The sequence below is a fragment of the Pseudorca crassidens genome, chromosome 20 (genome assembly GCF_039906515.1).
Source record: "Pseudorca crassidens isolate mPseCra1 chromosome 20, mPseCra1.hap1, whole genome shotgun sequence".
Lineage (NCBI taxonomy): Eukaryota > Metazoa > Chordata > Mammalia > Artiodactyla > Delphinidae > Pseudorca > Pseudorca crassidens.
The window spans coordinates 47,063,589-47,090,595 of record NC_090315.1 but is presented as its reverse complement, the minus strand read 5'-3'; the positions used below and the strand labels follow the sequence as shown (position 1 = coordinate 47,090,595).

At 45.9% G+C, this 27,007-nt stretch overlaps 1 protein-coding gene across 10 annotated transcripts in view; it reads right to left on the bottom strand.

Moving 5' to 3' along the window:
* Positions 1 to 27,007, bottom strand: part of ZFHX3 (zinc finger homeobox 3) — a 256,795-nt gene that overhangs the window by 119,553 nt on the left and 110,235 nt on the right. The window contains exon 1 of one of the 10 annotated variants that reach the window (XM_067718717.1): positions 6,049 to 6,379. The exons of the other annotated variants lie outside the window; for them this stretch is intronic. The gene's annotated coding sequence lies outside the window, so the exon portion shown is untranslated. Of the gene's footprint in view, positions 1 to 6,048; positions 6,380 to 27,007 lie in introns of those variants that run through there. 10 annotated transcript variants of the gene reach the window in all.

The window sequence follows — 27,007 nt, the reverse complement described above, 5'->3', positions numbered from 1 at the left end:
ACAGTGCTCAAACATCTGGAAGGAGGTGGCCGAGTGAGCACCCCCAGAATGCACGACAGAGCAGCCGGACTGTCTCCAGATTTGAAGAATCAGGATAAGGACTTTTTTTTTTTTTTTTAAACACACACATACATCTTTATTTTCTTGCCGAGTTTCCTGTCCTCCTATATGCTGAGAACTGCTGCTATCTGGACCCCAAGGAACTGGTTACGTCTTACACTTTCATCAATTTTCAAGTTCTGGGACCTGCGAGGAGGGAACCATTCTCCACATGGGCTCAGAAGCTGAACGCTTAGCTGTGCCCCCCTCCCCTCCCAGTTTATGCCCAACCTCTGGGCTCGTCAGCCTGCTGACTGGCTGGTCCCACTTATGACAGACCCTCCCCAGAGTCTTCCAAGCAACTTGGTCCAGAGATGCCATCTCCCAGCTCTGCTCTCAGCCTCCCAACAGAATGCGGCTGAGAGGGCAGTCAGTGAGATATATTTTTTTAACCGTATTTTTAAATGGTGAAATACACGGAGGGTTTTCATCAACCAGCCCACACTGACCAACACATCCTTTCCCCATTTTCATCCAAGTTCACTCTGGTCCGGCAGGTCCAAGAACCACTGTGAGGTGGGAAGGACCCAGAGCAGAAGACCTGCTGGAGGCACAGTTTCATCCTGGACAGACTGATGGTTTACAAAACCTGCGGGAGAACCGTGAGGGATCTTCCTCAGTGAAATCCAAGTTTCAGAAAAGTGCATCTGTAAGACTGGGAACTGGGGAAATTTCTTTGAGCAGCATGGTGGGGTTTAAGGTGGGGCTAGAGGATGCTGGAGAAAGGCAGGACTAGGGAGAGGATGGCTGGAATCCTGCCAGCCCTGGGGCACCAGGATGCTCTGGCACGCACTGTGCATGTTAGTAGGGACTGTGTGACTGGGGCACGGTGACATTTGGACACAAACCGGCCTGCAGTTGCTTCCCGGAGCTACAGTATGAAGATATGGCCACTCATTCACACCTTAATTTGTTAGGTGGCAGCTTTGTGGAATCTCAAATCCACGAGGCTACTCTGTATTCATACAGAATATAGATACTTTTTTTAGCAGGTGCTTTAAAGGCAGAGAGTATTAAAATACAGATTTTTCAATGACCTTTCCAGATTACTCTATAATAACATGAGGCCAGAGGAACCAACAGCCGGTCTGGTTTCTGGTGACACATATTTTTACGGCGGTCTTTCTTCCACCTTTGGACTCATTCATTTCCTGTTTGTCTCTCCACATTCCTGCTTCCTGTTTCCCTCACGACAATGAGAGAGACTATAAATCTTCTCTAAACATTGTTTCCATCATTCTCTGTAGGTGAGAAAGGTCCTCCACTGGAGCATCTTTTCACCCTCTCCTCTACTGCACCACACCCATCTCCAGCCAGCTCTGCTGTCTACTGACTCAGTCTCTCAGTGGCTTCTCAGGCGCGTGTGCGTGTCTGTGTGCGTGTGCGCATGCGTGCGTGTGCGTGCATGTGTGTGATACGGGTCACGCCACTCCCTCCCGTGCATACTTCCCTCCCAGCTCAGCCAAACCCTACTTCCCTTTCTGAGCATCACATCTCCGCCCCTATTTCTGTCCACGGTGATTCTTTCTCCTCTGAACTCAAAGCCTCCATCTCACAGCACGTCTGAAACCCTGAGCGACGGTTATCAGCTTTACGTACGTGGCACATACCCCAAGAGACTGGAAGGCTCCCGAAGGCAGGGACCCTGTGTCCCCGTCCTGGGCGCACAGCAGTCAGGTCATTCCGCAGCGAGAACACAGGCTTAGGAGTTGGGAGCCACGCAAGGGAGACGGGGCTCTGACACCGCGCTCCCTCCTCAAGTGTAACGTGGAATAAGGTTGCCACACGAGGCGGGGCCGTGAGGGTCCAGAGAGTAAATCAATGTGAATGTACTTCATAAATGGTCAGGCAGAATTAAAAGAAAAAACGTTGGGTGATGAGAATCGGTTGGAGGGGGCACCTGAAGACTCAGCAAGCCTTCCCCACCATCTGATTTCATTGGGGTCCTAAGTCTAGACAACGGCGAATTAATTACTGGATCACCCGTTCACTTACCTCGCTAATGAAATCATCGGTTCTGCCGGGGAGAAACCGGTTAGGAGGACTGGCTAGCCCCTGGGTGTGAGTCCCACTGGTGCCAGCTGCATTCCCAGCGCCAACATGACTCACGAGATGACACGAATTGCCAGTGGGCTTTGTTATTATGTGACCTTCAGCAAGTCACCCTTTCCCGCTTCAGTGATGAAATCTGGATGGCAACACGAAGAACCTACTTCACAGCGTTTCGGTGAGGAATGACGATGTCGCACAGCTTGTAACGACTGGGAAGCACTCTGTCTTTGTGGAGAGCTATATTACTTAACATTTAGAATAATGCCCACTGTTTCAGGTTGAGAAAGCATTCAGATTTTAGCTAAACTGAAGGCTGAACATATCCGTTAATGAGCAGTGTCCTTCCCATAGAAACACTGAAAGCTACTCAGTCTACTGAACAAAATGACTAGCAGTACATTAGCAGGAAGCTGATGCAGGTTTAGTTACCATGAAACCAGGGTCATTGCATCCTGATAAGCAACTTCTTAAGATCACAGAAATACACCACAGCCGACAGAGCTGACAACTGCATTTTTAAGGGTGGATTGGGGCGAGAATAATTTGTTAGTCCACAATTTTCCCAGAATTCATAAAAATACAACCTCTTAAAAGACATATTTCTAAAATCTAGACCAGCTGTCGGCCAACTTTTTCTCTAAATATCTGGACAGTAAATATTTTAGGCTGAGGGCCATCTGGTCTCTGTCACCACTGCCTAACCCTGCCACCAGAGCACAGAAGCAATGATGGACTGTGTTCCAATAAAACTTTATTTATAAAAACAAATAACTGGCTGGATTTTTTCCATCTAGTAGCCATGTGCTAAACCCGGATGTAAAACTTTGAGAAAAATTTACCCAATCATTCAGAATATCAGTGAAGAGGGGAGAACACACACACACACACACACACACACACACACACATATACACACACACATACTTTGTTAATCAAAATAAGTTCCTTCCAACTTGTCAAAACTCAGTAAGAGCCAGACATGCAAACTTGTTATAAAAGTAAACTGTTTCAAACTGAAGGTCAATAGTAATTCAGGTACCATTTAACTCGGAATTATGAAATCACTCCAGAACAGTTAAGCTTCATCCTTGTTTTCAGGCATTTGAACGTAAGAACTTGCGTGTAAATGTGCTCTGTAGCTGGCGGTACCCGTTCTCAAGTTCCACGTCTCAGTCTATAACCACCGTGAACAATGCCGCATGAGTGAGAGTTAAGGTTACACATTTATTCAGAACGAAACAATACCTGTAACTGATTCAACTTTTAACCAACCTAATGACGGAATTACTAATGACAATAAAAATGTAGGTGTCCTCTGTGCCCTCTAGCAGATGAAAATAATCCTGTTTAAAGAGCCAGGGAGCAAAACGAAAAGGTGAAAAATTAGGTCACGATGGTTCCTGTGTATCATCCTGCACACCACGCTTCTCTTTCCTAAGCATCTCTTAAAAGGAGAATGCCAGCAATGATTCTGACACCCGACAATGGGTGATCAAGAAGTCTGGATTTAGAGAAATAAAATATTTAAACGTTCTCTCAATAACACCATCTATGTTTATATAGCCCTATAGAGACTTCAAAGGGTTTGGTCCTTCATTAGTTCAACTGATTCTCACAACTACCTTGTGAAATTAAGGGGATACAGATGCCTTTCTTCACTGTCTTGTGGACAGAGGAGAGAGTTAAGTCGAAGATGACAAACTGGCAGCAACTGGGGAGACTGTGGGTATGAGCTGCAAAATTCTTGGAGTTTTAAAAAATTCTTGATTCATGACTAACACTTTAAAATCTGTGACTTTCCCATGCAGCTGAGATTTTCAGACTCTGTTTTACAATTATCTGGATAAGATGGGGCAGGTGCTGTCCAACCAGCACTAGCACCCATGTATGATGCCTGCACGGCCCCCGTGGGCACCTGGGTTGGTCTCCACTGGGCTGTGCCATGTGTAATAGAGAATGGGACTTGTGAGTGGGGGCCATGCAAGTTGACCCCGGGTCTTCTCATCCTGAATTGGCGTTGGTGACGCCACACTGCTACACTGTGAATAACCCAGTGCAAAGACCCCCCTGAAAACCAGCACCTCTGCTGGAGCAGCAGACCACAAAACCGAAGGCGAAAAGCTGAGCTACACCACGCTCGGGCGATAAGGGTGTTCAGGATGAATATGGCTTCGTGAGGGAAGCCAACTTAGTTCTGCCACAGGAGTTAATATTTGCTAATTGGTAGGAAAAGGTAAAATTAATGAGGACATTAACATAGCTATTTAAAAACAGCTCCATGTTCCTCCCATTGTAACACATGGAACTATCAGGAAGTAATTGAGGGAAAAGGACACTGTCAATTCTCAATTAACTGCATGAATGAAGTGCTCAGTGACACGGATAATCCAAGTCATTTACATTTGGATTTAGAAAGTAACATCTTTTTCCCTCGGAAAACTTACCTTCCTAATCACGGCTTGCCGAATGTGATGGAGAAATCAGTTTACCTTCTCTGTCAGAGAAAAAAGCTGCTTGGGAGACTACAGAAACTGCCAGGAATTTCAGACCTGCCACAGATAAGCCCAGGCAGATCAAAGAGTGGTGGTCCAACATGGTAGCCATTAGCCGCTTGTGATGACACACATTTGAATTAATTTCAATAAAATTTAAAGTTCCATTCCTCAGCCACACAGGCCACATTTCAAGTGCTCATAGCCACACGTGGCTAGTGGCTACCACGTGAGAGAACATACAGAACACTTCCATCGTCTCGGAAGTTTCCAAGGACAGCACTGAATTCTAGGTGGAGGATAACCTCTTCCTTCACGGATTAAAGAGAAAGTTGGGGGAAGGGAGATGCTATGCTGGTACCTTCAGAGAAACAAAAGGGAACTGTAACACTTGACTCTCTCAGCTAGTTTAATTTCAAGCCCAATAATGTAGACTCTTGTCTAGGGAATAACACACACAAAAATAAGCATTCCATTCTAAGTAAAATGAGGCTTTTTTTAATTAACAAGGCAGAAAAACGGGCGGATAAAAGGTGAGGCAGGAAAGCCTGGTTTTGAGCAAACATTTGCCATCTGTACCTACACCTAGTGTGGCCACGCAGCGAAAGGTAAACAAGAGAGAGACGGCCACCCCGCGGGGCCCGCCCGGGTAGGTGCCACCGGGAGCAATGTCGGACCCAGTGTCACTTCACATCCTCGTTAATTACCTTGAAAGGAGAGGGTTAGTAAACAGCAAGTTAATTAAATTCTCCGATGATGCTAATTTGGGAGGCTTTCGTAAGACTGGCAAGGGCAGAGGCAATATAAAAGGGACCTGGATGGGTTAGAAGTCTGAGTGGAAAATAAAATTAAGCGCCGGCTAAACAAACACCGCTTTAAATAAGTCTTATGGAAGAGCCAAAATGTGCCCAAAAAGGAATCTGGAAAATTGAGGTACTAAAATGAAAAAGGTTTGCAATGTCTAAGGCATACAAGCAGAACAGGAGTAAAAGAAGGCTTTTTACAGATGTTTAATACAAACGTTTACGTGCCCTTAGAAGGAGGTCTGGGAGGAACACCAACTGTTCACAGTTGCTGCCCTTGAGAGGCGTGGCCACAGAGAACAGGAGGCGGGGAAGGGCCTTCCACTTTAACTTCACATTCTTTAAAACTGATGACTCATTTTTCAAACAACCACGTAGGATGCGTTATTTAGTTGTTTTTTGTTTGGTTTTCTAAAAAAACTTCTTAGTTTGAAATAATTTTAGATGGACAGAAGAACAGGATAGTACAGAGTTCCCACGTGTCCTCACCTAGCTTCCCCTGCTGTTAACATCTGGCGTCCTAACATTCGGAACGTTTGTCAAAACCAAGAAATAGACGTTGGTACGATACTGTTATTGAAGAATAGACTTTATGTACTTACATCGTTTTTCCACTCACGCCCTTTTTCTGTGCCAGGTTCCAAAGCAGGATCCCACACAGAGTTTACATGTTAATCTCCAATCTGTGCCAGTTCCTTCGTCTTTGGTGACCTCGTCACCTTTGAAGAGTGCTGGTCAGGTGTCTATAGAGCATCCCTCAATTTTGATTTGTCAGATGTTTTCTCAAGATCTGGCTGAGGTTACTGCATCGCATGGTGGGGGCGGGGGCGGGGAAGCACATGGCCATCAACATGACTAATCACCGGTCAGGTTAACCTTCATCACTCAGAGAAGGCGATCCTGCCAGGCTCCTCCACTGGCAAGTTACTTTCTTTCCCTTTCCATACTTGATTCACCAGAAGTGAGTCGCTAAGTCCAGCCCACAGTCAAGAGGAGGGGAACGAAGCTCCACCTTCTGGTTACTATGCTGTTAAATAAGATTAAAATATCCCTTAAAAGAGATCACCTTCTCTTCGTGCAAACAGAAGTATCTAAGGAAGATGTCTGTCTAGAAGGTCAGAGTTGTTTCTTTGTTTTCAATATGTGGATTGTCAACAACATAGATGAACAAATGTCCACAACTGCAGAGCCCTCACTCTTTGCCAGGCAGCGTCCTGCCCACTTAGACATATTAACTCATTTAATCCTCAGAACAGCCTGATGAAAGTGAGGCTGCAACATTATACTGACCGACTGGCACGAAGAGGGTCAATCGCTTGCTCCTGTTAACAGTTATTAAATGGTGGAGCAGGATTCGAACTCTGGCCTCCTGGCTCTAGACATCATGCTGTCTAGAGAGCTCTCTGTGATCCTGCTTCTCAGTATACAACTCCCAAATTTCAGGACAGTCAAATGCAGCAGCAAAGTGTAATTCATGGAGAAGAGTGACTTGGGGCAAGATGTCAAGACCCAAATGGGGACTTCCCTGGTCGTGTAGTGGTTAAGAATCCACCTCCCAATGCAGGGGACATGGGCTCGAGCCCTGGTCCGGGAAGACCGCAGATGCCGCAGAGCAACTAAGCCCATGCACCACAACTACAGAGCCTGTGCTCTAGAGCCCATGAGCCACAACTACTTAGCCCGCATGCCACAGCTACTGAGCCCGTGTGCCACAGCTACTGAGCCCGTGTGCCACACTGATGCCCGCGTGCCTAGAGCCTGTGTTCCGCAATAAGAGAAGCCATTGCAATGAGAAGCACGCACACCACAACGAAGAGTAGCCCCCACTCGCCACAACTAGAGGAAGCCCGCGTGCAACAACGAAGACCCAATGCAGCCAAAAATAAATAAATGAATGAATAAATAAATTAATTAATTTTTTAAAAAGACCCAAATGGAACAGAGGCTTCTCTGAAGAGAAGCACACCCACAGTGGCGTTCCTAGGATCAACACTGCAGGGCTAAGTAGGCCCAACAAAACCAAGATGCTCTGGGGTGGGGGGTGGGGGCAGGGTTTCAACAGAAGACAGTCCTCCTTTACCTTTAGAGAGAGGCAGGGAATACAGGACACCTGAGCTCGTCAAAGGACCTCTCCGTCCACGGGCATAAAAGACGCTCAAAATCCATGGACCACAATGCTTACTGATATCCCAGCCCACGTGTCACAGAGACCAGCTTGGAACTGTCTCCCGCAATAACAAGGACTATTCCTACGCTTCTGAGGGTTCACTGTAACACCCTCAGAAGACACTTCTGGAGTCAGCAACAGAGCACAGAGGTCAAGGCTGGAGCAAGCCTGTCTGGCTGGGGAGAGAGAGGATATAAGACAGAAAGAGACCAACCGCCCAGACAGGGGAAGACACTTGGCCCATGACCTGTCCCATCTGCAACGTGGGCTTGTTGAATCCCAACCATTAACTCTTTGATATACTGACATCAGAAAGCAACAAGGAAACGAGCTGTTTCTAGAAAAACAAGAAAGGAACCAGGAACGTGTGGGCAGCTGCCGCCTTCCCCAGTAGCCCACGTTACTCAGTTCCCACACTGAACTTTACCATTATCCTTCGCCACAGAGAAAAAGGATGAAGAATCAAGCAGGGAGCGATGAATGTCCCTTTCCTGGATGCCCGCTCCACACCACTGTCCTCTCTAAATATCCCGTTCATTTCTCCTCCATTTAACTCTTGCTTGTACTGTTCTCCAATTGTTTCACCTGCAAAAATGTGCCTTTAAAATGCCACTAATACAGAACTATGTCAATTCTAACACCACCCCTATCCCACCTCACAAGTGGACAGAGGGCAGGTCTTCTGTCAATACCTACAATTGCAGAACAGGGAACAGAAGGTACAGCCTCTGGTGCTTGTCTCCATGTAAGTTTCCCAGATCAGCGCAGTCGGCCTCTGTTTAAACACATCCATCGAGCTAGGTCTTAAGAGGAAAACAGAAACACCTCCCCTCAAGACGGAGTCTCAGTGTGCATTTTAAAAGTGCCTAGACATATTCTATTAAATGCGGAGGAGTGCTGGGACTTCCCTGGTGGCGCAGTGGATAAGACTCCACGCTTCCAGTGCAGGGGGCCTGTGTTCCGCCCCTGGTCAGGGAACTAGATCCCACGTGCCACAACTAAGGAGGTGGCGAGATGCAACTAAGCAGCCCGCCTGCTGCAACTGAGACCTGGTGCAACCAAATAAATAAATAAATAAAACAAATGCAGAGGAGTGCTGTTAACAGCGGATATCTGAATGCCTACTGTGTGCCAGGCACAGTTCTCAGGACTGTTCAAAAAAGAAAAAAGACATTCATCACCAACCCCCCTAGAGGTAACTGCATAACATTTCAATGTATTCTTTCTCATGCATTTCAAGGTTTTACCTCAGTCGGAAACAACAGAATAATATTCAAGAGGGGCACATTTCCCAATTTTTCATGGCACCAAAACCTGAAACTTATGGACTGGAGCATGATGTGCGGCAAAAACCTAAAATCACTTAAGCAGATATTTGTAAGCGACTAGAAAAGTAATGAATCGCTAGAAGTAAACATACGTTCAACTGTATTTACAAAACAGAAATGGACTCACAGACTTAGAGAATAATCTTATGGTTACCGGTGGGGGAAGGGTGGAGGGATGGGATAGTTAGGGAGTTTGGGACTGACATGTACGCACTGCCATATTTAAAAAGGATAACCAACAAGGACCTACTGTACAGCACAGGGACTCTGCTCAATGTTACGTGGCAGCCTGGATGGGAGGGGAGTCTGGGGGGAGAACGGACACATGTATATGTACGGCTGAGTCGCTCTGCTGTGCACCTGAAACTATCACAACATTGTTAATCGGCTATACTCTAATATAAAATAAAAAGTTAAAAAATAAATTTAAAAAATTAAAAAAATAAACATACATTCACCAAGTGCAGAACAAGAGGCTAATATCTTTCTTTCCTTTACTCTCCCCTTTATTTCCCCCCCAAATAATACCACTACTGCTCTTATTACTAATACTGAACTGGTGGATCAGCAAATTATTAGAGATTAATGACATCTGATTTTGTCTCCCATGATATCCTTGTGAATAATCTGGAAACAGGAGGATCTGATTCTAGTATGGTAGGTAGTATGGTAGTATTTACTATACTGAAAGGACATGAATGTGGCTGAAAGGACACTGATCCTGAATGAAAGTCCACCTGGAGGAAAATGTCTACAGGAGAACACAATGATCTCACTGGACCTCTCTTGTCTAACAGTTCCAGTAAGGTGCGAATAGAGACAGAAGTCCTACCTATCAAAAAAAACACCACAACCATGAGTCTAAAGGTCATAGAGAACAATAAACAGGTGAAATTTAAAACACTTTAAAAATATGACTGATGAAAATCATAATACTTTAACACTAGGCAGTACGAAACTAAAGTAATTAAAACAGTCCTGTATGGGCCCAAGCTAAGGCAAATTAATGAAACAAAAGAAAGTATAGGAACGGATCCAAATAAGAATTTAGAGTGCGATATGGTGGCATGTGTAAGCGCTGCAGGAAAGGATGGGTGGGTTGCATAGTAAGTGGGGCTGGGGACGATAACTAATTGAGAAAAAAATAAACATGGAGGGATCCTTGCCTCACAACATACACCAAAATAAACTCCAGATGGATTACGGAGTTTAGTGTCAAAACATGAAACCATAGAAGAACTAACAGCGAACATAAGTGAACATGATCTTGGCAGGGGAAAGGGATTTCTAAGCTTAACAAAGGGGAAGGAAGCAGAAATGAAAAGACTTCACTACATAAAAATTTGTAACTTGGGAATCTCAAAACACATAAACAGTAAAAGATAATGATAAAGGACGGATGAAACTGTAACAGAGAACAAACACGTGTTTAGCAGTTTTTATACAGAAAGAGCTCTTCTAATTTGTTTATTTACATGATATATTTACCAAAATATTATTTTTTTTATTTATTTATTTTTTTTTTTGCGGTACGCGGGCCTCTCACTGTTGTGGCCTCTCCCGCTGCGCTGCGGAGCACAGGCTCCGGACGCGCAGGCTCAGTGGCCATGGCTCACGGGCCCAGCCGCTCCGCGGCATGTGGGATCTTCCCGGACCGGGGCACGAACCCGTGTCCCCTGCATCGGCAGGCGGACTCTCAACCACTGCGCCACTAGGGAAGCCCCCAAAATATTATTTATAATAGTAAAATACTGGAAACAACATGAATGTTAAGTGGAGGGACAGCTAAATAAGTCACGGCATCTTCATACAGTGGTGCACTGTGCAGTTATTATCATGCAGTATAAACACATTTAGTGACATCAAAAAAAATCAAACATTGTTAAGTTAAAAGCCAGTTACAAGATATAGCATCGTTCAAATTCTAAAAAATAATAATATCCCATCTGCACAGAAAAGGCTAAAATTACATATGCCAAAATGTTTAAAATTAAAACCATCTTTGGGATGAGATTAGGGATGATTTTCTCTTCTGTGCTTCTCTGCATTTCTAGAAGTTTTTTTAAAAAAAAAAACAATAGACAAGAAATACTTTTGAACTCAAAAATAAAAAATAAAAATAAATAAATGAAAAAATATATATACACAGAAAGAGGACAACTTTACAGTCACATTTCCAGCTATTATACACATGGGACGGTGGCCAGCACTGAGACAACACAATCAACAGGATGAAAGAAAACAGCAATAAATGTCAAGTCCTGTCCTCAGGTTTAGGGGACAGAGAGGCCTGGTTTAACTGTCAACTCCGTGAAAACAAAAACCCTGCTCATTTCAGGGGACCACAAGTTCCACAGAAGCCAAGGGTTTGATTTGGTTTCTTAATAAAAGAACAGAAAGTTAGTGATTCGGTGTCTATACCAAGGAAGGAGAAAGACTCTGTAACCAACCAGTGAGGTTCAACCGAGAAGACCACATCCCACAATAAGCATCGTCACCCAGGAGACGCATCCACAGGCAAACACGTCAGAGGCGAGTGACGGGGATGATAAGGACCTTGGAAACCATTTCATAGGAAAAATTAGAAACACCAGAGATGTGTACTCAGTTGAATGGAAAAGGGACACGCACAGGGACAAGTGACAAAAAGAGGTGGGAGCACAAAGCTAAATAAACTACAGCACCTTCACGCCGGGTTGCCCTGTACAGCTACGAAAAATCAAGTGACAGAGAAATATTTAGGGGTATCAAAGAAGCACACATGGCAAAGTTGAAAGCAGCCGGTTACGAAATGCACACAGTGTCATTTACGTTCTACAATGAATAACAGCAGGAAGACGCTCTTTTGGGAGTGGAGCAAGAAACAACTGTCTCTACCCTTGCAGGCAACCAAGCAGACAGTATCTCAACAGAAAGGATTCTAACAATTCGGGGTGCCCCTAGACTCCTGTATGTAAAGAAAGTGGAAACACCCTGAGAACTCGATGACTACCGATTAGAGGTATTTCTAGAGGATATTCCTTCATCAGGGTCAGTACTTCCTAAATGCCCTTCGAGGACCAGGAGCTTGTCAGAAACATAGATCCCTCGTATTTCCCCAGCCCAGACTCAGAGTCAAACTCATAGGCAAAACTCCAGAAACTGGACTTTAAAGGATTCACCAGCCGATTCTGATACACAATCAGGTTCAGAAACCCTTGGAAAGGTGACATCTTTAATAGGTTTTTAAGAAATATCTTTTTTTTAAGGCAATATTGAAAGAAACAAAAGAAGTCAAAATCACCAAATTCTGTCACTAAGATGAACGTTTCTGGCCAATATCCATCTTGACCTCTCTAATCTATATGCAGAATACATCACAATTTCACATAAATGGAATAATCTATATATGTAACATTTTATACTATGTTGAGACCATCTTTCCAACTAAAAGATACATACGCACCATCGTTTTTAACAGCTGCACAGCAATGCACAGCAAGAACTTGCAGTAATGATTTTATGCAGTCCAAACGACCACTTTACCAACTTGAAAAAAAAAGAAAAGAAAAAAACCCTTGAATTAAACAACGCTGTAATGAGGAGCATTTCAAACATATCAACGACCGTAAGTCGGAGTGCCTCATAAGAGACTAAGGCCGCTTTACAGTTGGATACACATCGGCAGAAAATCACACTCAACTACATGCTCACCAACAGGACACAGTGGCCCCTGGATTCCCTCACAATTAGCAAGATGATAAACATTTAAGGGGAAAACTGCCAGTCTGTGTGGAACCTGCAGAGCAGTTTCCCCAAATGGAAGAGGACAACCTTCTTAAGTTTTAAAGAAAATCCAACAAAGATCAGGAGAAAACCTCCTTGCAGAACGCACGGGCATTCTTCGCCTCTTCACTCCAGAGCCCAGTTCTGAAGTACATACCCGGCCCTCTCCTACTCCCCCCTCTCCTACTCACACCCAGCACCAGGCTCCGACACAGGACGGTAACAGGGCAACAACCAGCAGAGCCTCCAGGAGATGCGGCTTCTAGGGACTTGGACGAGCCCGTAACAGAAGTGAGACCGGTTACTTCCCTCCAGGACTCCATGGCCCAAATGCATCCAGCTTCTCTTTCCTTCAGAAGGCACGAGGCATTGCTGGAGAAGCAGAGGATACAAGGGGCTCTTCCAGGAGACCATGGGGCAGTAGACAGAGGGGGACAGAGAGCTGAGGGGGTTCGGGCTGCGCAGGTGTGACCTGAGAAAGGCCTTAGAAAAATCATCAGAGGGAATCTCGCTGTCGTTTGGATTTAGAACTACCCTCAACCCCTGATCAAGGCATCTGAATACCAAGGTGACAGGCATGACAGAGACAGCTGACGTGGCCTGGCTTCCCCTGAATGCTACCATGCTGCAAACGGCCACCACGTGCCAAAAGGAGGCAAGGCGTCTTGAAGAAAAGGGCCAAGGCAGAGAGAGGCCAGTGTATCTAGATTGGCTCTTCTGTGCTTGTGATTCATGCCGGTTCCAGGCCCTGGGAAGCTGGTAGGGCCTTGTCCTAAGGAAGAAGCTAGGCCTCTGCCGGTTTCCTAGCAACCCTTGCAGGCAGCAGGCAGCATCCAGGGGAAAATTAAAATGGCCACAGGCACAGATGCAAAACTGAAGCAGGCCCAGCTCCCAGTTAGGCGTGAGGACCCAGGGCCCCTGGCAACTAGCCCCCAAACCAAGCTCCGCCGAAAGGCATTTGGGGTACCACCTACGGAGGAGGTCTCACTTCCTCCTCCTTGGCCCTGCAGCACCTGCAGAGCACATTCACACCGGCAACCTCACACCCTGCCACTGTGGGATAGAAACAGCAGACTTCCTTTCCACATTTCAGGGGTGTGAAAACCAGAAGGGCACACGCCACTGTCCTTAGAACTTTAATCCCAGGCAGTGATATACAAGGCACCCACGTCTTGACTCTTCCCTTTGCAGCCCAATTCTTTCCTCTGCAGTTACTTTGACAAGCCTGCTCCATTTGGCAACACCCTCTGCTAAACAGGCTTAGTTCCCCCTCATCTCCCAACCGTGGCAGCAGCTCGGGCCCACCTGTTCCAGACACAGGACCTTCCCTTTGTGTACTTTCAACCGTTCCTTCTCTATCAGCCTAAGTTCACCACATTCTACTCAACTCATTACGCCAACGAAGGCCAAGTGGGAGGAGTGATGACTGACATGAGGACTTAGCCTAACTCTACAGCACGTACAGGAAAGGGCCAACATCTGGGCCAGCCTTGCAGTCACAGCAAGGAGGTCCATCGGGTCGCCACCTTCAGCAAAGGGACTGGAGTAGAAGCTAGCGCCAGATGAGATGGGTGCAGCCGAGCACACTTTACGGCACACACGGCCGTAGCACACTGTTACTCCAGGTGCTCTTCCATTACCTGGTTTCCATCTATGAAATTATCTTGTGTGATCAGATATTAATCGTAAGAAATTTGCTTTCAATCGCTACGTGCTGTACTGTTTTGGGAACTCCTTCACATCTCTCAGAATATCCAATCCTAGTAACTCTGGGAGGCAAACAGCTCCATTTTACAGATGCTATTAAGGTACCCAGGCAGGGTCCGAGGCTGGTACGTGCCTGAGCTAGGAACAAACCAGAATCCCACTCCCCAATCCAGCTTCCTGCTCTGTCCATACCAAGTCCCTCAGGTATGAGTATTAAGCCCATATATGGTAAAGACACTGTAAGGACTGATGAAATTAGGAGTATCTAAGGCACTATATCATCCATAAACATTACAGCAAATATATACACATATGTGTATTTATATGTATATCTATTTATATGTTACATACATATATGTAACGGGCATCCATTATCTATCCATCCATCTGTCCATCCATCTGGGTATCAGGGATAGAAGGGATATACTGTACCCTTGATACAGGCAAACTCCTCACTTCATTTACAAAATCAAGTATTTTGTCAATGATTTTTCTAGGGTCCCCATTTCTATGGCCCTGATTTAGGCCGGGCAGTCAGTCTCGGGCTGTTTTAGACACGCAATAAGAAGAAGCACCGGCACACCCAGGAATTAACACTATCCCACAGTCAGCAACACTGCTTCCCAGATCTCTGTCCTGACCTCATCAATCTCAAGTCCCTTCTCCCTGGTAGTAGATGAAGTGGGAGCTAATGAAAAACCTAAGGAAATCAGCACCACTAAGAAAATGCCAATACTCATTCGAAATCAACATAAACAGTTGGCTGTTTCTATCCTAGTCTGAATTGCGTCGTCCTTTCTGGAATGCCTCCCAGGCAGGATCATGTCCTTACGTTCCATATAACGCCTGCTTCACGATGCTATTACTCATTAAGTGTCAAAATAATAATTATCCCAGATGGCGAATTCACAAGTGGGTTAGTCATCAGCGCTAACAGGGCTGGATCCCACTTGCCCCGGGCACTCAAGTTCAGCCGTCAGAATGTTCTGAAACAGACTGTTCCTTCTTCTGGTTGGTTATTTATTTTGTAACATCGAGAGGCTCCCATTTTCTCCTTTAGAGTTGGTTTCAATAGGTTAAACCTCTTGGAAGCCACATAAGACGATCTTCACTTTGCAGCTCATAACAAAAAACTGTTGATAGAACAACTTTAGATTTGACCAGGCTCTGAACTCAACTCTCCAACCCAAGGTGTCTCATATGAAGGCATCTCCAAAGCAACACCACAGTAGCTTCCTAGGAGTGTTTCAAGAAAATTACCTCTGCTTTCCTACAAGGGTAGTCACTGCTGGGAAAACTATGGTGGAGGTAAGAACCAAAGAGCTCCTAACCAACACTCGTTTTATTCCTGACTCTGCTCCCTCCATGAGAAGCAAACAGTTACAACGGCTGACGGGTTTTGCCATAAGTTGTTTCAAGTTAGCGGAGGGGATGTCGCTTCGGTTCCACCAAGTTGCACTGGGTATTCTCAGGTAGAATGGGGGGCGGGGGGTGGGCACCGATGCAGCAGACTGTGGGCTGCAGCCAGAGGGTGTAACTACAATGCCAGCCTTAAAAAGCCAACAGGCTGTTGAATGCCAAGCCTGCAATATTAATTTGCATATGACATCAATTTTGCTGTCAGTGTGTTAATGTGTGATTAATTCTGTCATGGGTTAGAGCAAGGAGAATTAGTTAATTGTCAGAAACCCTTCTCATTCACTCTCTCATTCATCCCCCGCCTCCCTCGAACGTCCCTTTTTTTTCTCTTCTTATTAAACTAACCTCCTGGGCTTTCTTCCTTGGGGTACTTCTTTCCTGCAGGATTTTAATCCCATCTCCTCCTACCCTTTCTATAAATGCATTTTCAGAAGTGAGAACGCAGATGGGTCGGGTACCGCCCTCCCCCCACCCCCCAGCAAGTCTGAACTCTGTCCAGGAAGTAGCGGGGGTGGTTTGGGAAGGTCTTACAACAGGGACACACAGATCCCATTCATGTTCGTGGTCCATTGCCAATGCCGGCGATACCTGTATGCATTGTACAATCCGCTGTTTGTGTGCTATGCAAATAACCTGTGGGGCTGGGACAAGCTGGAATGTGGAGTGAACACAAAGCCATTGCTGTGCTATAGAAATGGGTCAGTCGCTGCCCATTTTCCCCGGCTGCCCAGCGGCTGGCCGGCTTCTTCCTTCTGAGCAAGCCTCGGCCACCATCAATGCAGCTCCAAGTTCAGCTTGGTCACTGCGAGTCCCATGCAGTTTTACTCATCAATTATTCCTTCAGCTAGCTAGCTAGACTTTAAAAAAAAAAAAAAGGCCAGAAAAAGAATCTTGGGGGACTTCCCTGGCCGTCCATTGTTAAAGAATCCACCTTCCAATGCAGGGGGCATGGGTTCAAGCCCTGGTCAGGGAACTAAGATCTCACATGCCGCGGGGCAACTAAGCCCGCAAGCCGCAACTGCTGAGCTCGCAGGCCTCAACGAGAGAGCCTGCATGCTGCAAACTACAGAGCCCACGCACTCTGGAGCCCGCGCACCACAACTAGAGATGAGCCCCCACACTGCAACAAAGAACCCGCACACCACAACGACAGATCCCGCGTGCCTCAACGAAGACCCCACGTGCTGCAACTAAGACCCGACGCAGCCAAAAGGAAATAAATAAATAAATAAATTAAATATTTTAAAAAAAGAATCTCGGGGCCCCAACTCTGTAAAGGGCAAGAGAGTTCTAGAGCCCAGGGGTGTCAGAAAATTTCATGGGGTATGAGCATGTCACAGGTCAGATTGAACAGCTCCAACCACAGTGGCAATGTCGAGGACACACAGCGCTGGTGAAGGATGGAGGTTCTGAGGAAGCCGGTCCCCACCTGCGCCAGAATACAGCCCACAACTCTTACCCCCTTCCTGGGTCCTTCTATTACCTTCCGCAACGCCTTGAGTTGCCCTGATTTTTGAAGAACTAAAACTGAGGAAGAAAGGACCCAAAGCAAATTCACGGATACCCTCATCTGCAACTCTACCATCACCCAGGATTCTTCTCATTTGCAGGCTGAGAAACCAACTGTCACCTTGTGGCCCAATCCATCCCAGACCAATTTTCTAGGGGGCTGGAATGGGCACCAGCCAAGGGCGGGCGGGGATCACAAGTTTTACATCTTCTGGAAGACAAGAATGAAATGAAAAGACGCACAGTCTCCCACTCCCAAGCAAGCTACAGAATACATGTCAGGTTATTGAAATGGGCCCTAAATTCGTGTCTGAAAGCATGTTTCCAACTGTTACCATATAAACAGCTGACTACAGTATAGAGGAGGCAGGTAACCGAGACCTATGTACCTATTGCAAGCAACATTTTATGATCTTTTCACAAAGCACAGGGCTCATTTTAAAGGCTGGAAGCCGCTGTTGTTGTTTTTTTAATTTGGAAAAAAACATCAATTGGAACTTTTTGATTAGCAAGGAGTAATGTTCTTATGGGCCATGATGCTTATAATGATGTCTTGTCATTTTATTTCACATATATTCTTACAGCTAAACTCTAACTAGATGTTGGACGGGGACCAAGTATAATTTCTCATGATAACCAACTAAACAGTGCTCCTAAGCGGTCTCTTTCTCTCTCTCTCTCATACACTCACACACACACGCACACACGCACACGCACGCACTCCCTCTTCCTGTCTCTCTCACCCCATCCCACCCTCTTACTCACTCCCTTTCCCGAGTAATAAAAGCCAGATAAATCCATGAAGGCGGCAGAAGAGGAGATCTCGGCAGCGGCCGTACTTTCCAAACACTTGCTTGTATTACAACTTTTGAAAAATGAATTAAGATCTAGAATCCATCCAAAAAAAAAAACTTTTCCCAGCCCTCATGGAAGTTACTGGAGAAATCAATGAGCTGCAAGTGTCTGTGATCAACAGGAATTTGGGTCCCTTCTTCCTTTTCAGATTATCTGTAGCTCAAACTGCTTTAATATGGGCATTATTCACACATGAAACTGGAATTACTCAGCACGTGGGAAATAGGTCCCGACCACCCACGGCCATTAAAGACCCCATGACATATTTCTAAGCCAGCCAAAATGCAACACAGACAGCAGGCCCAGCAGTTGCTGGATTCAGAGGAGGAATGATTTCATGCCCCTTGTGGACAAAGCAGAAACCAACGTTCCTACTTCTGGTCCATCTTTAAGGCCCATCGATGATGTCATCCCGGCCAACCACCTCCAGGCACAACACATCCCATCTCAAAATGGCTAATTCTAACTTTTCTGAGTACTGACATTCCACAGACAAGGCATCGCCAAGGAGTCAGCTCCTCCAGGCTTATTAATTTTAAAGGAAAGTCTCAAATAAGAAGAGATCAGAAGCTGGAAAATAGGGTGTTAAGAACAGTGAGCCAGGGCTTCCCTGGTGGCGCAGTGGTTGAGAGTCCGCCTGCCGATGCAGGGCACACGGGTTCGTGCCCCGGTCCGGGAGGATCCCACATGCCGCGGAGCGGCTGGGCCCGTGAGCCATGGCCGCTGAGCCTGCGCGTGCGGAGCCTGTGCTTCGCAACGGGAGAGGCCACGACAGTGAGAGGCCCGCGTACCGCGAGAACAGTGAGCTGGAGCAGAGTCCTAGTACAGGGTTTCTGGACTGTTCTCACTGGAGAATTGCCTCTTAAAATCTACTTCAATATTTCTCCCTTTAGTTTCACTTTGGGGAGCCGAACATTCAGAATCTTCCATTCCTTCCCCGCACAAATGGCGAGTCTTCCTCTTTCCTCTCTACATCTTAATCATCCTTACCTTTCTTCTTCCTCAACTTCTCAATCTGCATCAATCATTTCCTTAAAAAGCCTTGTGGAATCATTTCTCCAGGGAAACACCTGCTGCGGGTAATGCTCCCTTGCCCTCCTGGTTTGCTCTCTTATCTAGAATGAGTCAGTTCTTCTCCAGGTGCTGGGGGAGGGGTGAGGTGACACGCTTCACAAAAGGAGGAGCAGCGCTGCATGGGAACTTTGGAGAGACGCTCAGACATCAGTGCATCCGAGAGAAATACCCTGTGATTTGGTACCAAAGGCAGCGGTGGCCTTCCTGGCGCCCCGGAAGGCCAGCAGCATGGCGCTGGGGCTCCCAGCAGGGCCCGTGCACAGCCCGCCCGCCTGCCCCCCAAGCCGCCCGGGGTAGCTGCGAAAGGTTTTCCACGCCAGGCACACTCCCAGCACTGCGCGCTCCGCAGCGCTCTCTCCCCCACCAAAAACCCCGAGGCCTCCGGAGCGTACAGTAACCACAAGCCTTTCAGTGGCTCATGTATTTACAAACTGAGGCATGTCGAAATCAAAGGGGATACCACATGACATAATTCGCATTAAAATGTCAACAGGCTGACAATTTATAGAGTCAATCCACGGAAGGTGGGGAGGACTAAGACTTAGTAATTGTTTAATTCCTGCTGAAACCCATGGCTGCTGTGCCTTCGGGAAGCCGGGATGTGCTGGGGGCCTCGAGCCGGCGCAGCGCCCCATGGGGCTGGCACCAGGCCAAGGCCAGGGGACAGGTTTAACCGTTTAGGGTGCTCCACGTTGAGAGAGAGAGGGAAAGGAAAGGACTTCAGTGAAACATGGCAGGAGAGGGCGTCGGAGGCACGAGAGCGTGTCCTTCCACAAAGTGGCTCAGGGTGGTTCCCAAGAGGGAAAGGTCCCCTCTGCTGTGCCCCTGCCCCCTTCACGCCCCCTTTATTTCCCACGTGTCCAGAAGCTGGAGATCTGAATGCATGCAAAAGGCCCACCAGCCTCGGTTTCCTGGCTGCCCCGAGGCAGTGACCTGCTCACCAAGCAGCCTGAAGAAGGGGGGGAGAGAGGGAGGGAGGGAGGGCGGTAGCATCTGTACCTCGATTACACCAGCCTCCAACCTCCGGTGCCCCAACTCCTGAAGAAGCAAGAGCCAAGTCATGACCCAGACCAGACCCCTGCTCGCAGAAAACCACCCTGGAAGTTTCTTCCACCTCTTCCGCCATCCCTACCAATAACACTGTTCTGACCCATAGCTCATAAAATACAAATTCTCAGTGCCTATTTCAGACTCTCAGCATTCCCCACTCACAGGTATGGTTGCTCTTAGACTTCTGAAAATGGTCTCACTTGAGTTACTTCAAATGTACTGACCGTTGGTGGGGAAGGGTCCACCTAGGGGCCTGGGGCTGGGGGATGGAACCTGGAGTTTAACGAAGCTTTCTGGCGGGGGTGGGGGGGTGGGGGGTTTGATCAATGCACTCAACTGCACCCTGAGCTCTGAGACACCTTTCAACTTCTCATCATGACACACGAGAGACACACCGAGAAGAGAGAAGTATTAAGAAGACTATCTGGTGGGACTTCCCTGGTGGCGCGGTGGTTGCGAGTCTGCCTGCCGATGTGGGGGACATGGGTTCGTGCCCTGGTCCTGGAAGATCCCACATGCCGCGGAGCAGCTGGGCCCGTGAGCCATGGCCGCTGAGCCTGCGCGTCCGCAGCCTGTGCTCCGCAACGGGAGAGGCCACAACAGTGAGAGGCCCACGTACCGCGCAAAAAAAAAAAATAAATAAAAAATAAAAAGAAGACTATCTGGCGAAGCTTACGGCTAATGATCATTATCTTTCGCCACAAAAAAACATGTTCCAAAAAGGTGGCTTCGCTCTGTGGGACCCGCCCCCGAGGACGCCCAGGGCCACGTGGGCTGTAGCAGGGCTCTCCACACAAGCTCACTGTCTGTGTATAAACAGTAACACCTCGTTCTCTCTTCTACCTCATTAGCTGAAACACATTAAAACAAGTGTGCACTGGGAGCAGAAAATGAGACTGTTAAACCAAGCTGATATAATCCTCATCAGCTGTGGGAAATGAGAGCGCATCAATTACGCTGAATCAACTACAGTCAAGGATGCGCTGGGCTCCGAGACCCCCAACGTGAAAAGGGGGAGAAGATGAAAAGAAAGCGTCACTTAAAATATATATATACACATACATATTATATAACATACTTCACACCTACTCCCCTTACAGACACAGCTTCCTGTCCACTCTTTGTATTATTCCATGAGAGAGGAGTGGTCTCTGATAAAGTACTCCTTTAAGATTCTTCTTAAAAATCTTTGCCAAACTATTTAGAATTAGAGGAGAACAAAGAAAAACAAAAGTAAGTTTATTTTTTAAATTGGGGGTGGGTGGGTGGGGAGGGTAATGAACTCTGTGTGATCTGCGCTTACAGACAGGCTTTCTAAGTCCAAAGTATATCTGGAAGCCAACGTAAGTCCTAACACCCAAAAGGACCAGGACACAAGGTGCGAAAGTCCTAACGCCCAAAATGACCAGGACATGCTTCAAACCTGAAATAGCTAGGAAGACAACAGTAATTCAAGCTCTCCAGCAACAAAACCAAACTAGCGTTTGCCTTCACCTGCCACTGTCAACTGGGAAAACCCGCTCAGTGTCGATAACATTTAGAAATGCCCATACAACCTACTAGGGAAGAAAACAAAGATAATGCCTGTACGCTTCCAAAATAAGGAAGGTTATGATTACACTGAAGATAAATGACAGAATCATTACCTACATCCGAGTGTGTAAGAAATGCAAAAGACTCGCATACGATAGTTATAAAATGTAAAATTTCACCCAAGGAGTAATAATTGTGTGGCATAATGATGCCCCACATCCTGCGCATTAGAATATCATAGTTAGTGGTAATAATCACATGTGAAGTGAGTGTTGCTATGCAAAACTTCCTTTTGCATTTCCTCATTTGTGTCCAAATTTGCAACCTTAGCATGTTACTGCCGTTGATTTGCATTTCATTTCGTAGGTGTTTCCAAACGTCAATGGTGGATACATTCCTTACAGGCCTCTGGACACCAGCGTGAAACTTACATTGCCCGAAACGCAGTCCTCAAGAGTAGCCATTAAATTCACCATTCAAATGACAAAAAGCTGCTCTGTTTCCCAAGTATACTTGCCAGATCCGCTCATGCTGATCTAATCATCAGGCAGGCAATGAACTTGGTGAGATTTTTCTGTTGCACATATTTTGCACATCGTTTCAGATGTTAAAGATTGTTTCACATTAAGTCTTGTTTCTTTCAAATCAAGGAGGGAGGCCTCTCTTCCCACTTACTGACTCAGAGCTGTAATCAGAGATCCCAGGTTTAGCCATTTAGTTCATAAAACCAAAAAAAAAAAAAAAAAAAAAAAATCAGCTTTCAAAAGAGGTGGGGTAGGGAGAAAACATCCATAACTTGAGTAGCCAAGGAGATTAACTTCCAATGTACAAATAAAGGAATGCACAGTTTAAAGAAAAAAAAGTTTCAGCTGAAGAAAAATTTTGGAATATTGTAAATTAATGGATAACAAACAGTTGCCATGGAAACGTTTTACGTACTTGACTGCAGGTGTTCGCTACAGTGAATGTAAACACTGAAAGAAGAGTCCTAAGGCAATGTTAAGCCATCCATGCCACCAACACTGTGGTTTTCAACGTAAATGAACTCACTTAGGCAAGGTGGGTAAGGCAGCTTTGCAGCTCTGGCTAACACTTCATTTGTGTTCAGAGGCTGTTCCCCCTCTAGGATAGTCTGTGGCATTGCCAAGGTTACAAAACGTAAACAGGCACAAATACAAGACATTGAAGAGACGCCAAAGCCAAATACACTCCCGTTTAACTAGAACGTAACCTGCACTTTTCAATCTTTGCCCTCCATGCGGTGCATTTCTGGGTTATAATTTCTTCAGAGTGAATCTGCATTAGCTTTAATCAGAAAAGAATGTATATAAGGGAAGGGGAAAAACAGAGACCACAGTTCTGAGTGTGCCGTGTACTCTGAACCAGTTTCCAAGCCCCAATTCTTACTTGCACCTAGTTTTGGTCACGCAAGGGAAATATGGGTGTATTGGGGCTTGCGGGGTAGGCCTGCTTAAAAAAATCAAATTCTGAAGTCCCCAAGGTCCCCCAGGTTAGGCAGGACAACGTTATAAAATTATGTCGGTAAAAGTAACTTCACCGCTCTTTCCTCTCACAGCGGAAGACCTGTTAGGCACGTCTCAGAGAAGGAGTCAAAGAAGGAGTAGCCCAAATAAAGCTGGACTTGGATCACTTTCTAACTTTCCTAAGTACTTCACTAGATCACTTCTCGCTGCATTCCATAGAAGAGACTGATGTAGTCCCTTAAAAAAAAAAAAAAATCCTGCAGACACACACTCTTCGTGTTGAAAGGGAACCTAGTGGTCCCTCCCAGCCCCTCATTCCTCCGATGGGACCACAGCTGACTGACCGAGGTTAAATTATTGCCCAAAGTCTTCACTACACATTGGTCACATCTCTCAAGGGAAATTCTTTCTCCCTCCTGCAAACCAAAAAACCCCACCAGCCTTTCTGTCCCCTAAACAAAAAGCGTGCCAAGTTCAAAACTAATGAAAACCAAATTATAAAGTAACTTCAATTATGTGGTCTACGTAAGACAACGGAAAATCTAACGCAGGAAAGTGGCACTGTTAGAGAAGAGCAAATTGTTCTGTGCCGTGTGCCGACTGCACTGCAGGCACGTCCCAGGTAGGATCACATTTAACTCGCTCAGTAGTCCTACCAGGCAGGTCGTTTCAGGAGCCCGTTTCACAGTGGAAGAACACAGAGGGATTACGTTTCACGTCCAAAGCCACACATCTGTGAAGGGCAGGAGCTAAGATTCAAACGCAGGCAGCCTGACACCAGGAAGCCTCTCCCTCTCTAAAACCCCAAGAGCTACCTGGCTTTCCCCTAAGACACACGGGCAGCCTATCTTGAAGTTTTCTAGCGCCTGGCATCTAGTGAGCATCTGAAACTTCTGGAATGACCAACAGCCTCTTCAATTCCCACTGCCTCTCCTGCAGTGGTTGGAGACCTCTCAGTTGGGGAGGGTTTCTGCCTCCAGCGAAATATATGCATTTGCCTGAAAAAGAGAGAAGTATCTGAGCCCGACCTTCAGAGACACGACAGAACATCTGCGTGGGAAGGCAGAGGGGAGGACAGTGAGGGTAGAGAAGACACCTCACAGTGAACCTGAAGCTTCCACGTGTGGACTTCGGAGTAGAAATACCACCTAACCATCAGGTTTTAGTATTCTACACTCATGTTATATTATGAAAATGTTCAGTAATAGAGAAGAATTGAAAAAAAAATCGTATAGTAGACACTTATCTATCACCCAGATGCTAAAATACTTTGCTATATATATACACACACACACATTAGTCTGTATATGTGTATATGTATTAGTTTGTATATGTATATGTACATATATGTATGTGTACATATATGTATGTGTACATATATATTAGTTTGCTATATATATATATAAATATAATATCCATTTATCAATGAAGCTTCCATTTTTGATGCATTTCAAAGTCAACTGCAGACAAATACGCTTTGCGCCACTCCGCCAGCCCCGCAAATACTTCAGCACACATGGTGTTAACTATAGTTCAACATTTGTTTATGGGGTACTTTTAAAAAATATTTTGTATTATTTTAACAGATGATTTGAGCAGACTTCCTTACTAATACAATACTGAAGAGGCCCCGATTCCAGTGTGTTACTAGTATGAAACGTGTGGCTCACGACGATTTCTTCTGAGAAGTTATAGTGACCACCACAGTGCATGAAAGGAAGCACCAGTTACAAAAATCAGCTTAGAATTACGGCCTCGGGTTTAGTATGTAGAAGAGATGAATCTGCCTTTGTCCGCTGTCCAGCTTGCCCGTCTATGCGATCATTCCCTCTTCAAAGCTTGCCCAAACAAACTCCAGCTTCCCTCCTTCCAGGAGGTCTGTTCTGATCTAACCAATTGGCTGTGATTTCTCTCTCCCTCTAACTCCTTCCAGACTTGGATAACTTTGGCACCGATCAACTCTTCTTTGTATCCTGCATGACGATGTTTTTCAAACTGCAGTTCCTGATCCTTCAGTGCAGTGGTTCTGAACCTGGAGCTATTAGAAACCCACAGTCTGGGAAATCTGAATCTCTGAGGGTTGGGCCAGGCAGGCCCCTCCTCCCTGGGTAGAGAGTCATAGCATTAGTGAATCATAAAAATCAATGCCATGAATATAACCAGCATTTGTGTTAAAAAAAAAAAAAAAAAAAAGGAATAGGATAGAAAAGAAAGTATCAGAATGCAGCACATGTAGTAAGGATAAAATGATTTTGTAAAACTTTTGTTTCAGCTATATATATAAAATATCTCTCTATATGTATGTGCTAGGTCACCAATTAAAACGTATCTCTTTTTGTATTCTAGTCGACAAAGTTTACAAAGTTTAAGACCACAGCCCTAAAGAAGCCAGTACGTTATCCTGCTCCTTAAAGGTGTTTAGAACTTCCCTGGTGGCGCAGTGGTTGAGAATCTGCCTGCCGATGCAGGGGACACGGGTTCAAGCCCTGGTCTGGGAAGATCCCACATGCCGCGGAGCAACTGGGCCCGTGAGCCACAATTACTGAGCCTGCGCATCTGGAGCCCGTGCTCCGCAACAAGAGAGGCCGTGATAGTGAGAGGCCCGCGCACAGCGATGAAGAGTGGCCCCCGCTTGCCTCAACTAGAGAAAGCCCTCGCACAGAAACGAAGACCCAACACAGACAAAATAAATAAATAAATAAATTTATTTTTTAAAAAAAGGTGTTCAAAGATGTGCAGCTTGAACGTGGGGCAGGAGGAGAGAAGGAGATTGGAGCTCCTCTCTTACTGGGAATACATTCTGCCACGTGGTTCTCCTGGAGAAAACCAGATATGGGGCTAACCAGCATCATTTAGACACAAAGAGTTGGAGAGTGAACAGAGAAGAGTCTAAGGAAACAGAAGGAGTAGACTTTTCAGGACTGAACCTAATCTTTAAGTTTCTATATTTAAGATTTTTGTCCTTGGTATCAAATCTTCAACTGACACTGACTGACTATCTAATACCTGCAGGACTGGGAAGGATACAAAGTTGGATAAGAATAAACAAATCCTGCTGTAAAGGGTCTTGTAATTGAGTAGAGGAGAAAGACCACTGTAAAAATAGACCATCATAGGAAGTAGGAGGAAAGTGTCATCACTTTTTCTACCTCAACATCAATCTCTATGACTGCTGAGTGAAAAGAGGTGTGATTTGGGCTGGTGGAGTTCAGGGACACAGAGCCTAGGCCAGCTGCATGTGGGAATTTTCAAAATACTTGGACACAAGCTGCCCAGCAGTCCCAGGACTGTTTCTCAGTGGGTCAGTACAGAAAAAAGCTGCACAGAATTGATGGTAAATAACATGGTTACAAACAGCTCTGGAAAGCTCTGGTCCACACATGACATCCAGTTTGCTCTGACATGTGCTTCTGGACTCTCAATTACGTGAAGCCAAGTGTTCAGACTACACTGCTACACTAGATCCTAGAGCGGAGGAGAAACCGTGGGCACGTTCCACTAGTACGTTTGTCATTCAATAAGTATTTACTGAGCTGGTGTCAGACACTGTTCTAAATGCCAGGGATACAGCCATTAATAAGGCCACCGAGACAGTCGATCTTTTGGTAGGCAAATAAATAAATGAACGAATAAGAAAAATACATAGTAACTGTCAGTGCAGAGAAGTAAA